Source organism: Pteropus vampyrus, unplaced genomic scaffold (genome assembly GCF_000151845.1).
Source record: "Pteropus vampyrus isolate Shadow unplaced genomic scaffold, Pvam_2.0 Scaffold752, whole genome shotgun sequence".
Classification (NCBI taxonomy): Eukaryota; Metazoa; Chordata; class Mammalia; order Chiroptera; family Pteropodidae; genus Pteropus; species Pteropus vampyrus.
The window spans coordinates 204,440-215,490 of record NW_011889533.1 but is presented as its reverse complement, the minus strand read 5'-3'; the positions used below and the strand labels follow the sequence as shown (position 1 = coordinate 215,490).

At 33.7% G+C, this 11,051-nt stretch overlaps 1 pseudogene; it reads left to right on the top strand.

Annotated features, from left to right (window-relative positions):
* Positions 1-8,990: 8,990 nt before the first annotated feature.
* LOC105309504 lies at positions 8,991-9,741 on the top strand (annotated as a pseudogene).
* The last annotated feature ends 1,310 nt before the right edge of the window (positions 9,742-11,051 follow it).

Sequence of the window (11,051 nt, the reverse complement as noted above, 5' to 3'; positions counted from 1 at the left end):
AAGGCACATACAACTTACACAGAGGATATTCCTGGAGCACCAATCTCAGGTGATCAAGGAGACATCACTGCTGGCTCCAAAGGACACATTTACATAAGGCTCCCCTGCCAAGACTGAGATATGTTGCAGATCAACCTAATACTTAAAAGCAAACACAGAGAAGCAGCCAAAATAATGAGACAAAAAATTCGTCCTAAGTAAAAACAAAAAAAAGAGAGAGAGAGAAAACTCCAGAAAAAAAAAAATGAAATGGAAGTGAGCACTCTACCAGATACAGCATTCAAAAGACTGATTAAAAGGGTGTTCAAGGCACTTAGTGAGAACTTCAACAAAGATATTGTAAGCATTAAAAAAGGACAAGAAAACATTAAAAGAACCTGTCAGAAATGGAAAATGCAGTAACTGAAATAAATAATACAGTATAAAAAAATCAACAGCAAAAGATTAAGTCAGTGATTTGAAAATAAGGTAGCAGAAAATACACAATCAGAACAGCAAAAAAAATCTTTAAAAATATGAGACTAGTTTAAAGGACCTGTGGTACAACATCAAACAGACTGACATTTGCAAAATAGTGATAATAGAAGAAAATAGCAAGAAATTGAGAACTTATTTGAAGAAATACTGATGGAAAACTTTCCTAATCCAGTGAAGGAAATAGATATACAAGTCCAGGAGGCACAGAGTCCAAAACAAGATGAATCAAAAGAGGTCCAAAACAAGACACATCACAATTAAAATGTTCAAATTAAAAACAAAAAAGAGAATCTTAAAAGCATCAAGAAAAGGGCAATTAGACACCTACAAGTGATCTCCCATTAGACTGTCAGATGGTTTCTCTACAGAAACTTTTCAGGCCAGAAAGAATTGGCGTGAAATGTTTAAAGTAATAGAAAACAAGGACCTACAACCAAAACTACTTCACCTATTAAGGCTATGACTTGAAATTGAAGGAGAGATAAAGAGCTTCCCAGACAAGAAAAAATTAAAAAGTTTATCACCACCAAACACAAGAAATGCTAAATAGACTACTTTAAGGAGAGAAAAATAAAATACATATAAATAAAAAATGGCAATAACTATGTTCTTACAAAATCACTTTAAATGTAAATGGATTAAATGTTGCAACCAAAAGACATGCAGTAGTAGGTAAAAAAAAAAGAACTATACATACACTATCTGTAAGAGGCCCACTTCTGATATAAAGATACACACTGATTGAAAGTTAATAGATAGAAAAATATATTTCATGTATATGAAAAAAAAGCTGGGGTAGCAATACTTATATCAGACAAAATAGACTTTAAAATAAGATCTATAATACGAGGGGGAAAAAAGGACACTTTATAATGATAACGTCCACCAAGAGGATCTAACCCTTGTATGCACTTAATATAGAAGCACTTCAAAATATAATACAAATATTGATGGACATAAAGGGAAAGACTGACAGTAATAAAGCCATAGTAGGGACCTTTAACACCCTATTGACATCAATGGACAGATTTTCCAGAGAGAAAATCAACAAGGAAACAGCAGCTTTAAATGACACACTGAAGCTGATGGATTTAATTGATATTTTAAAAGTATTTTACCCTAAAGCTGCAGAATATATTTTTTAAGTGCATATGTTATGAAAACATAAACAAAAATTGATAAACATTTAGCCAGACTAATCAAGAAAAAAAAGGAAAAATGCTTAATTAAATAAAATCAGAAATGAAAGAGACAGATCAACAAGTGACATAACAAAAATAGAAATGATAACAAAAAAGAACTATTAACAATTATATTTTAACAAATTGGACAATTGGGTAAAATGGAAAAAAAAACTTCTGGAAACATATGATCTTTCAAGACTGAATCAAAAAGAAACAGAAAATATGAATAGACCAATTACTACTAATGAAATAGAATCGGTAATCAGAAAAATTCCAAAAACAAGAGTCTTGTACACAAGGACTTCATAGGTGAATTTTATCAAACATTCATGAAAGAATTAACACCTTTTATTAAACCTTCTCAAACTGTTTTTAAAATTCAAGAGAAAAGAAGAACCCCAAGTTTATTTTATGAGATCATCATTACCCTGATTTAAAAACTAGAAAAAAATCCTAAAATAAGTTATAAGTCAATATTTCCGGTGAACGCAGTTGTAAACATCTTTAACAGAGTATCAACAAATAAAATTTAGCAATACATTAAAAGTATTATACACCATGATCGAGTTGGATTTATTCCTGGAATGCAAGAATGACTTGATATCTGCTAATTAAATAATATGATACACCACATTAACAAATTGAAAGATAAATATTACATGATCATATCAATAGATGCAATAAAAACATTTGAGAAAATACAGCATCAATTTAGTATGAAAATTTTCAGCAAAGTGGGAATAGAAAGAACATATATCAACATAATAAAGGCCATATATGACAAACCCACAGCCAACATCATATTCAACGAGGAAAAGCTAAAATGTTTTTTATATAATTAGGAACAAGACAAAGATGTCCACTTTCACTCCTTTTATTCAACATAGTATTGGAATTTTTAGCTAGAGAAATCTGACAAGAAAAGACATCAGCTAACCAACTGGAAAGGAAAAAATAAAACTGTCATTATTTGTAGGTGACATGATACTACAGATAGAAAACCCTAAATTTTTACCAAAAAAGCTCTAAGAACTGATAAATAAATTTAGTAAAGTAGCAGAATACAAAATTAATATTCAGAAATTGGTTGCATTCTTATACATGAATAAGAAACTATTAGAAAGAAATCAAAACTTCATTTACAAGTGAATCAAAAAACAAAAGGAAAAGGAAATAAATAAGAATACATTTAACTGAGGGGGTAAAAGACCTGTACTAGGAAAATTATAAAACATTAAAGAAAGAAATCAAAGAAGATACAACAAAATGGAAGCATATACTGCACTCATGGATAGAAAGAATTAGCATTGTTAAAATATTTATACTACCCTAAACAATTTATAGATTCAATACAGTCCCTATCAAAATACCAATGGCATTGTTCTCAGAACTAGAACAAACAATTTAAAATTTATATGGAACCACAAAAGACCCCAAATAGCCACAATAATCTTGAGAAAGAACAAATTTGGAAATATTATGCAATCTTTTATCAAACTATACTATAAAGAGCATAGTAATCAAAACAACATGATATCAACATTGAAACAGACACATAGATCAATGGAACAGAATAGACAGTCCAGCTATAAACCCACACCTATATGATCAATTAAGCTATTGCATAGAAGGCAAGAATACACAATGGGATAAAGACAGTCTATTCAAAAACTGATGTTGGGCAAACTAGACAGATACAGGCAAAAAAATTAAACTAGACTGCTTTCTTATACAATTTAGGAGAATAAACTGAAAATAGATTAAAAATTTAAATGTTTAAGACTCCAAAACATAAAACTCATAGAAGAGAACATAGGCAGTTAACTGCTACAGTGTTCTTAGTAATATTTTTTCTGATATATCTCCCTGGGAAATAAAAGAAAACAAAAAATAAACAAATGAGTCTACAACATGAATGGACCTAAAGGGTATTATGTAAAATGAAATAAATCAGACAAAGGCAAATATAAAATCTCACATATATTTGCTTCATCTTAGTTACTTATTACTTTTAAATTTATATCTTTAGTATTCAACTCAAAAAAGTAACCTCAGTACCATCTCTTCAGCGAAACATTATTGATGGTCATCAAATGAGTAACTTTTGTTTTACTCGTGCAGCACTTTACATTCTTTATTTTAAATTTAGTACTATTTCTTTGTATTCAGAATAGCATTTGCTTGTATATATTGTTTCCTAACTTCAAAATATAAATGATTTGGAATTTAAGATTATGACTTTGCCAATTCTGTGCAGTGATTTTGAGTATTTTTTTTTCCCAATGAAAAACGTTCTCTACGGCAATTTTTTTTTCTGTATGCCAAGATTTAACACCATGCTATCATAGCATCATCTGTAGACAGTATAGAAATAAGAGCCAATTTTTGCTTTGCCTCATGGATATTCAGCCCAACTATGCAAATTTCTGGCCCTAGGATACTGTGCACAATGATAAATTTGCTCTTCGTATTTTAGTACATTAATTCTAAGCATTACATTTTCCTGGCCCCTGACTTCTCTAAAGGGTGTGTGTGTGTGTGTGTGTGTGTGTGTGTGTTTAAATCATTTAATCAAGTTTCAGGTGTCCTTCAAAATGGGTAGCTGGTAGAAATCTCAGCAGTATTTTTGTTAGAGGCAACAGAATGAGTCCTGCTGGTTTTCAAATTTATTGCTTCAATTATTGCAACTTTTTCCAAAAGTTCAGGGACTTATTTCACACCTTTGTGTTCCTATATTTTATTTTAAAAAATGTCTTGTTATTAGTAATAAATTAGAGATTGTAATTTTAATTGATATTTTTGTATTAATTCCTGTCAGTAAAATGACCTATTATGTTTACAGCTTCTCTATTTTCTACTTAAAAGATGCTTAAATGGAGTTAAAAAAGCAAATCTGAGTTAATTTTTCAGTTCTATCATTTCCATAGCCTTTCCCTTATGCCATTTTATCTTTACATGAGGCTGCAATATAATGTATGATATTGTTTGGTCTTATTGAAGAATAAGAGAATTTAATTAACATTCCTTTACATTAATAGGTAGCTCTTCTCGCTATATATACATTTTGCTTTACTTGGCCTTTATAAAGTAACTATCCCAACACTAGTATAGAAATACAGTTAAATTAAACCATTTGAAATTAGCAGTAGTCACTGTTTTTCATCTCTACCAAGTAATTTATTCAAACAGTTAAATGGTCTATATATTATAATCATCTTGTACAAATTCAATGCATATTCAATATTGAATGTCCAAGATATAAGCACCATAAACAACCAAGATAACATTTGTTTAAAAGGTGCAATAACTTTTGCCATGTGTTTGTTTCTCTGAAATACCTGTAATCCAATAAGTTATATATAAATTTCAACCATAATTATGGAATGTAGCTAAAAATATTTTTAATGATTATACTTTCTGCTGGTGTCATTTTGGGGTATTAATGCATTCATTACCTGATAAAAAACTGCTATTTAAATAGATATTTCCATGGTGATAAAGTGCCTGTTTTAAAATTAAAGAAATGTTAGGGTCTTTTTTCAAGGACCTAAACATCTTTTGTCACACACTTCTTGACTTTATAAAATTTTATCATATCTCCCACACCTTTCATCTTCCTAGATTCACAAGTCCTAATGTCGTTGCCAGGGTATGTTTACCTAACCAATCATTTTATCATTTTAGTTTCCCTTTGCCAATTTTTTTCCAGATGAGTTTCTTTGAACCCTCTTTTAGTGTTCCATAATAAAACGCCTGTCTAAGTGAGATACTGTCTTAAGTAGATACTACAAAACAGTATATCAGGAAGCAGTTATTTCTTTATTAACTATTTATTATAGTTCCTGCTAGGGTATGACAGTGATCATCTATTGACTATGTGTAATTATGAGTAGTGACATGGCTTCTATAGGAAGTAGAAATAGTACTTTAACATATACAGAGTGTAATTTTACTTGAAAATTTTATGAGAAAATTTTACATAAGAATAAATATCAGCATTAATATTTAAATTCAAGTGTCTTGTAATAGTGATTTGTCATGAGTAGGAAGTATAGAATCCAAACAATATTTAAAAATTGTGACATAAATTGATTAGTCTTGTGTAGACCCAAATTGGTTAAGCTACCTATAATTATGTATTTTAAATTCTTAGTATTTAAAATATTGAATTTCTACTTAATTTATAATTAAAAGTGAATGAAATGCAAATAACATTTAAGAAACCAAATATAAAATTAAGAGAGAAAACAAGGGTTTAGTTTGAACTGTGGTATTCTACTCCTTGGTTGTTAATTTGTTCCATGACCTTCAGTCAGTTACCACACTGTGTCACAGAGGATATAACAATCATGACCTGCTTCACAGGGGCATGCTATACCTTAAATGATGTGTGTTAAGTGTCTAGAGGTACTTTAATGGAACCCATTATTGAAATGTAATTATTAACATTTAAGATAATGAAGTTAGTTTAGATAGTTTAGCCAAGCCTGGTATGAAGATGATTTCTAAGTTCAAGAACAAAAATTCCCTGATACAAAACATTTTAAAAATAAAATCATAATTGACTTATTTGCTAACCTTAGCTGCATCAGGGCTTGGAGTTTATTGTTTGTCTCTGATCAAGTGCTTTGCAATCAATGTGAATTACTACGGAGATGCTAGAAGATAATTTTGCAAAAATGTCAAAAATGCAAGGTTTGGGAGAGCTGCATAAGCTAGAAATGACTATCGATTTTGTAAAGGTTGGTAAATTACTACTATAATGCCTGACTTTAAGATAGATTGCAAATTTTGCTTTTTAAGCTAGATCAACTTTGATTTTAAAATTCAGGAAAGGTTTATTGTATTATATGCATTAATTTTATCCATAAGAAATTTAGAAGGTCATGTGCTTACCTAATAGAAACTAGTTGTGACATTCCTAGTAGAACTCTTCCTTCTACTCAACAATTGATTCCTGTCTATACAGTTCAGCAGGCTTGTCTTCATACTCAGAGAAGAGATTAGACTAAAAATAAGTTTAAAAAATAAAAAATATATATTATTTTCTTGAAATGACAAAAAATAACAAAAAGCATTATCAGAAAATGTTCTGAGTAATGTACATTCGATCTTAAGGAATGTCATACTTATCTTTCTCATTTTAAATTATTTTTTAATTGATACCAATTGATTTTTAATAGCAAAAAATGTCTAGAACAGAGTCACACAAACTGAAAATTAAAAGCTTAGATTTTCTCCAATTAGATCTTAGTTTTTAGTCACAATGTAAAAACTTTCAGTGCTTTTAAAAGTACATATGTGCATAATGCAGCTCCACCAGTCAAGATGACAGAGTAGGTAAATGTTGTGCTTGCTCCCTCTAACAACCACATAAAAATTACAACTAAACTGCAGAACAACCATCATTAAGAATCACCTGAAGACTAGCTGAATAGAATTCTTATAAGTAGGGATATACAGAAGAAGTCACATTGAGAATGATAGAAGGGGTGGTGATGTGTAACATTCTGGTATCATAGAAACGAGTAATGGTTAAGAAACAAGAGGGCACATATGTGGAGACAGAGAGAAATCTAATCATGGGTGGTGAACACACAATGCAGTATATATATGACTTACTGTTGAATAGTACATTTGAAATGTACTAGATTTCATTAACCAAAGTCATCATAATAAAAATAAATAAATATGAAAAAATAAATAAATATGAAAAAAAAAAGAAAAAGAAGAGGGATATCTTGGAAATCAACCCTGAAAAGTGACAGATCTCCGTCTCACACCAGGCTTTCCAGTCGAGCATTTAAGTGCTGGGAAAAGAAGTCCGCATAACATCTGGCTGTGAAAACCAGTGGAGATTGTGGCAGAGTGAGATGGAGGGCTGCTAGAGTCCTAGACATTTCTTTAAAAGGGCCTGCGCATAAACTTACTCACTGATGAACTCACTCACTCTGAGCTCTAGCCCTAGAAAAGCAGCTAAGAAAGTGCCAAACACATATGAGGAGAAACCGAATTGTCTGGCTTCAGGGAGAAAGCTAGAGCAGCAGCAGCTTTCTCCTAGAAAGAAGTGTTGGCAGAAAGCATTGTTTCTTTGTTGAGCCCACCTCCAACCCAGCCTGCAGATGCAAACAAATGCCATATTTGAGTATCCATCAACTTAGCTAACATCATTTGCCCTCCCCTGATGATTTCCTGAGACACTACCCCCACTTTTGGGCTAATCCAACTCACTTCCAGTGGCTTTTTCACACAAACGGCCTGTCTTGGCTCATGCTGCAAACTTTCCAAAAATCTCTCAAAGGTTCATGAAGCCTAAAAAAGCAGCTTCTAGCTTTGGCATGCTCTGAACCTATTGCTAAGCAGTCCAAGCCTGGTAGTAGCGGTAGACAGTCTTCATATGCAGAATAGCCTCTGCTAGGCAATTCTAAACCCATCACAAGTGTCAACCCTCTGCAGATCAATTGTTTACCTCATACTAAGTAATCCTGGGCAGGTCACAGGAAGTAGCTGAGTCCTGCAATGGAGTTCCTCCCAAGAGGTTCCAGAACCAACACACCTGGTGGCCAACTTTAGACCACATCAGAGCGCCACCCAAAGATAGACACACACACACACACACACGCACACACGCACACATGCACACACGCGCGCGCGCGCGCGCGCACACACACACACACACACACACACACACAAAACATACTCAAAGGGCAGACTAGGCAGGTGCCAAAACCCTGCTAAAGCAAATTCTGCTTCATAGGGTCATCTCTTGCACAACAGCTGCTCCATTGTAGTCAAGGTCAATTCTCACAACAAATCAACCAGAGGGTCAAATAGCAGCCATGACTCAAATACAACAGGAGGGCACATACAAACCATAAAAGGAACACACCTGAAATACCCAGCTCAGGTGACCAGTAAGACGGTGTCATTGGGCCCCACAGGACACCTAGTATTTAAGGACACTCTACCAAAACTGGGAGACATAGCAGCTCTGCCTAATACATAGAAACAGACACAGAGAGGTAGCCAAAGTAGGTAGACAAAGAAACATACCCAAAATGAAAACATAGAACAAAGCACCAGAAAAAAAACAAACAAAATAAAAACAAACAATCTACCAGATGCAGAGTTTAAAACCCTGATAACCAGTGTTCAGTGGTGTTCAATGAAATTAGAAGAAGAGTAAATGAACTCTGTGAGAACTTCAACAAAGTCATAGGAAACATAAAAATGGGTATAGAAAACATAAAAAAAAAACAGTCAGAAACAAAGAATACAATAACTGAAATTAAGAATACATTGAGATCACATGGTGGCTGGGCTGGGGAAATGACGGCTCCAGGAGAGAGTGGGGCTTTGGGTGGCAGCAGCATGGAGGAGGCATTTATGACTTTCTACAGTGAGGTGAAACAAATAGAGAAGAGAGATTCGGTTCTAACATCCAAAAATCAGATTGAAAGATTGACCCATCCTGATTCCTCCTACTTCAATTTGAACCCATTCGAGGTCCTTTGGGTAGATCCTGAAGTGACGGATGAAGAAATAAAAATGAGGTTTCAGCAGTTGTCCATACTGGTGCATCCTGACAAATCAAGATGATGCTGACAAAGCACAACAGAGTTTTGAAGTTGTGGACAAAGCTTACAAGTTGCTACTGGATCAGGAACAAAAGAAGAGGGCCCTGGATATAATTCAGGCAGGGAAAGAATCTGTGGAACATACTGTGAAAGAGAGAAAAAAGCAACTATAGAAGGTAGAAAAACCTACATATGTGGAGGAGGATGATCCTGAAATGTTCAAACAAGCAGTATACAAACAGACTATGAAACTCTGCTGAGCTGGAAATTAAAAGGAAGGAGAAGCCAAAGAGATGCATGAAAGGAAGCAACAAAGGGAAGAAGAGATTGAAGCTCAAGAAAAAGCCAAATGGGAAACTGAGTGGCAGAAAAACTTTTAGGAAAGTCTAGATGGTCATGTGAACAGCTGGCGAAATTTCCAAGCAAATACAAAGGAGATGAAAGAGAAGAAAAATCGGACCTTCCTGAGACCACCGAAAGTAAAAATGGAGCAGCGTGAGTAAACACCTGTGGTCACAGCCATAGAATCTTCCCCCAACTGTCTCTCTTCCTGCTTTGAAGGACTCATTCTTTTCTTCCACTTTCATCCAACATGGAGTATTATTTGCTTTTTTAGTTCATTTTGTTTTCAATACAATTTAATATCAATCAGAGTAATTCTTTTGTACATTGCAATGAGGAGCTCGGTTTAAAAAGAAACCTTTTCCCATCCCCTACCCCTAGACCAACCAAGATATTGGAAGGTGCCACCATTGGTACTGCCTTCTCTTCCCACATCCTATAACTTAGTGTTTTGTACTTCACTGAATTGTGATGGTTAGAAACTTCATGTAAAGTTTGTAGAAATCATCCATTTAAACATATTGCTTAAAATGGTGTTTCCGTGACTTCAGAGGCAAGCCTGGGCCACCTTAGGAAGCCCCTTTGCTTCAGTGCCTTACTCCTGGATGTGGCATCCTTGGAAGCCCCATATCAGACAGGGAAGGCAGTGGGCGCAAAGCAATCACTGGATGCCCTGATGTCCTGTGGCATTTGATATGCGTCTCTTATCTGACTGACCAGTGCTCATGGCATGTATCTCCAAGCCACCTAAAACTCTTCACTATCCAAAGAGCTAGTGGTTCTTCATCCCACTATCATTGTGTCCTAGCCTGTCTGCATTCATTAGTGATAATATTCTGTATGTGTAATAAATTTTTATACCCTAAAAAAGAATACATTATAGAGAATGAATAGTAGAATAAATAAAGCAGAGAATTTGGATTAGCAATTTAGAGGAAAAGGTAGCAAAAAATACCCAGTCAAAATGGCAATAAGAAAAACGCGTCCAAAAAAAAAATGAAGATAGTTTAAGGAGACTCTGGGCCAACATCAATCATACAAATGTTTTACATCATAGGGATACCAGAAGGAGAAGAGAGAAAAAGAATTGAAAATTAATTTAAAGAAATAATGATGGAAAAACCTTAACCTGGTGAAGGAAATAGACATATAATTCCCAGAAGTTCAGTTTCTCAATAACATGAACCCAAAGAGGCCCAGGCCAATACACATAATAACTAAAATTCACAAGTTTAAAGACAATGTGAGAATCTCAAAAGCAGCAAGAGAAAATAAGTTAGTTACCCATGAGGGAGACCCCATTAGACTGTCAGTTGATTTCTCAACAGAAACTTTGAAGTTCAGACGTATTTGGCAGTAAATATTCAAAGCGATGAAAATCAAGAACCTACAAGCAAAATTATTCTACCCAACAAAGCTATTATTTAAAATTAAAGGACAGATAGAGAGCTCCCCAGACAAGAAAATGCTA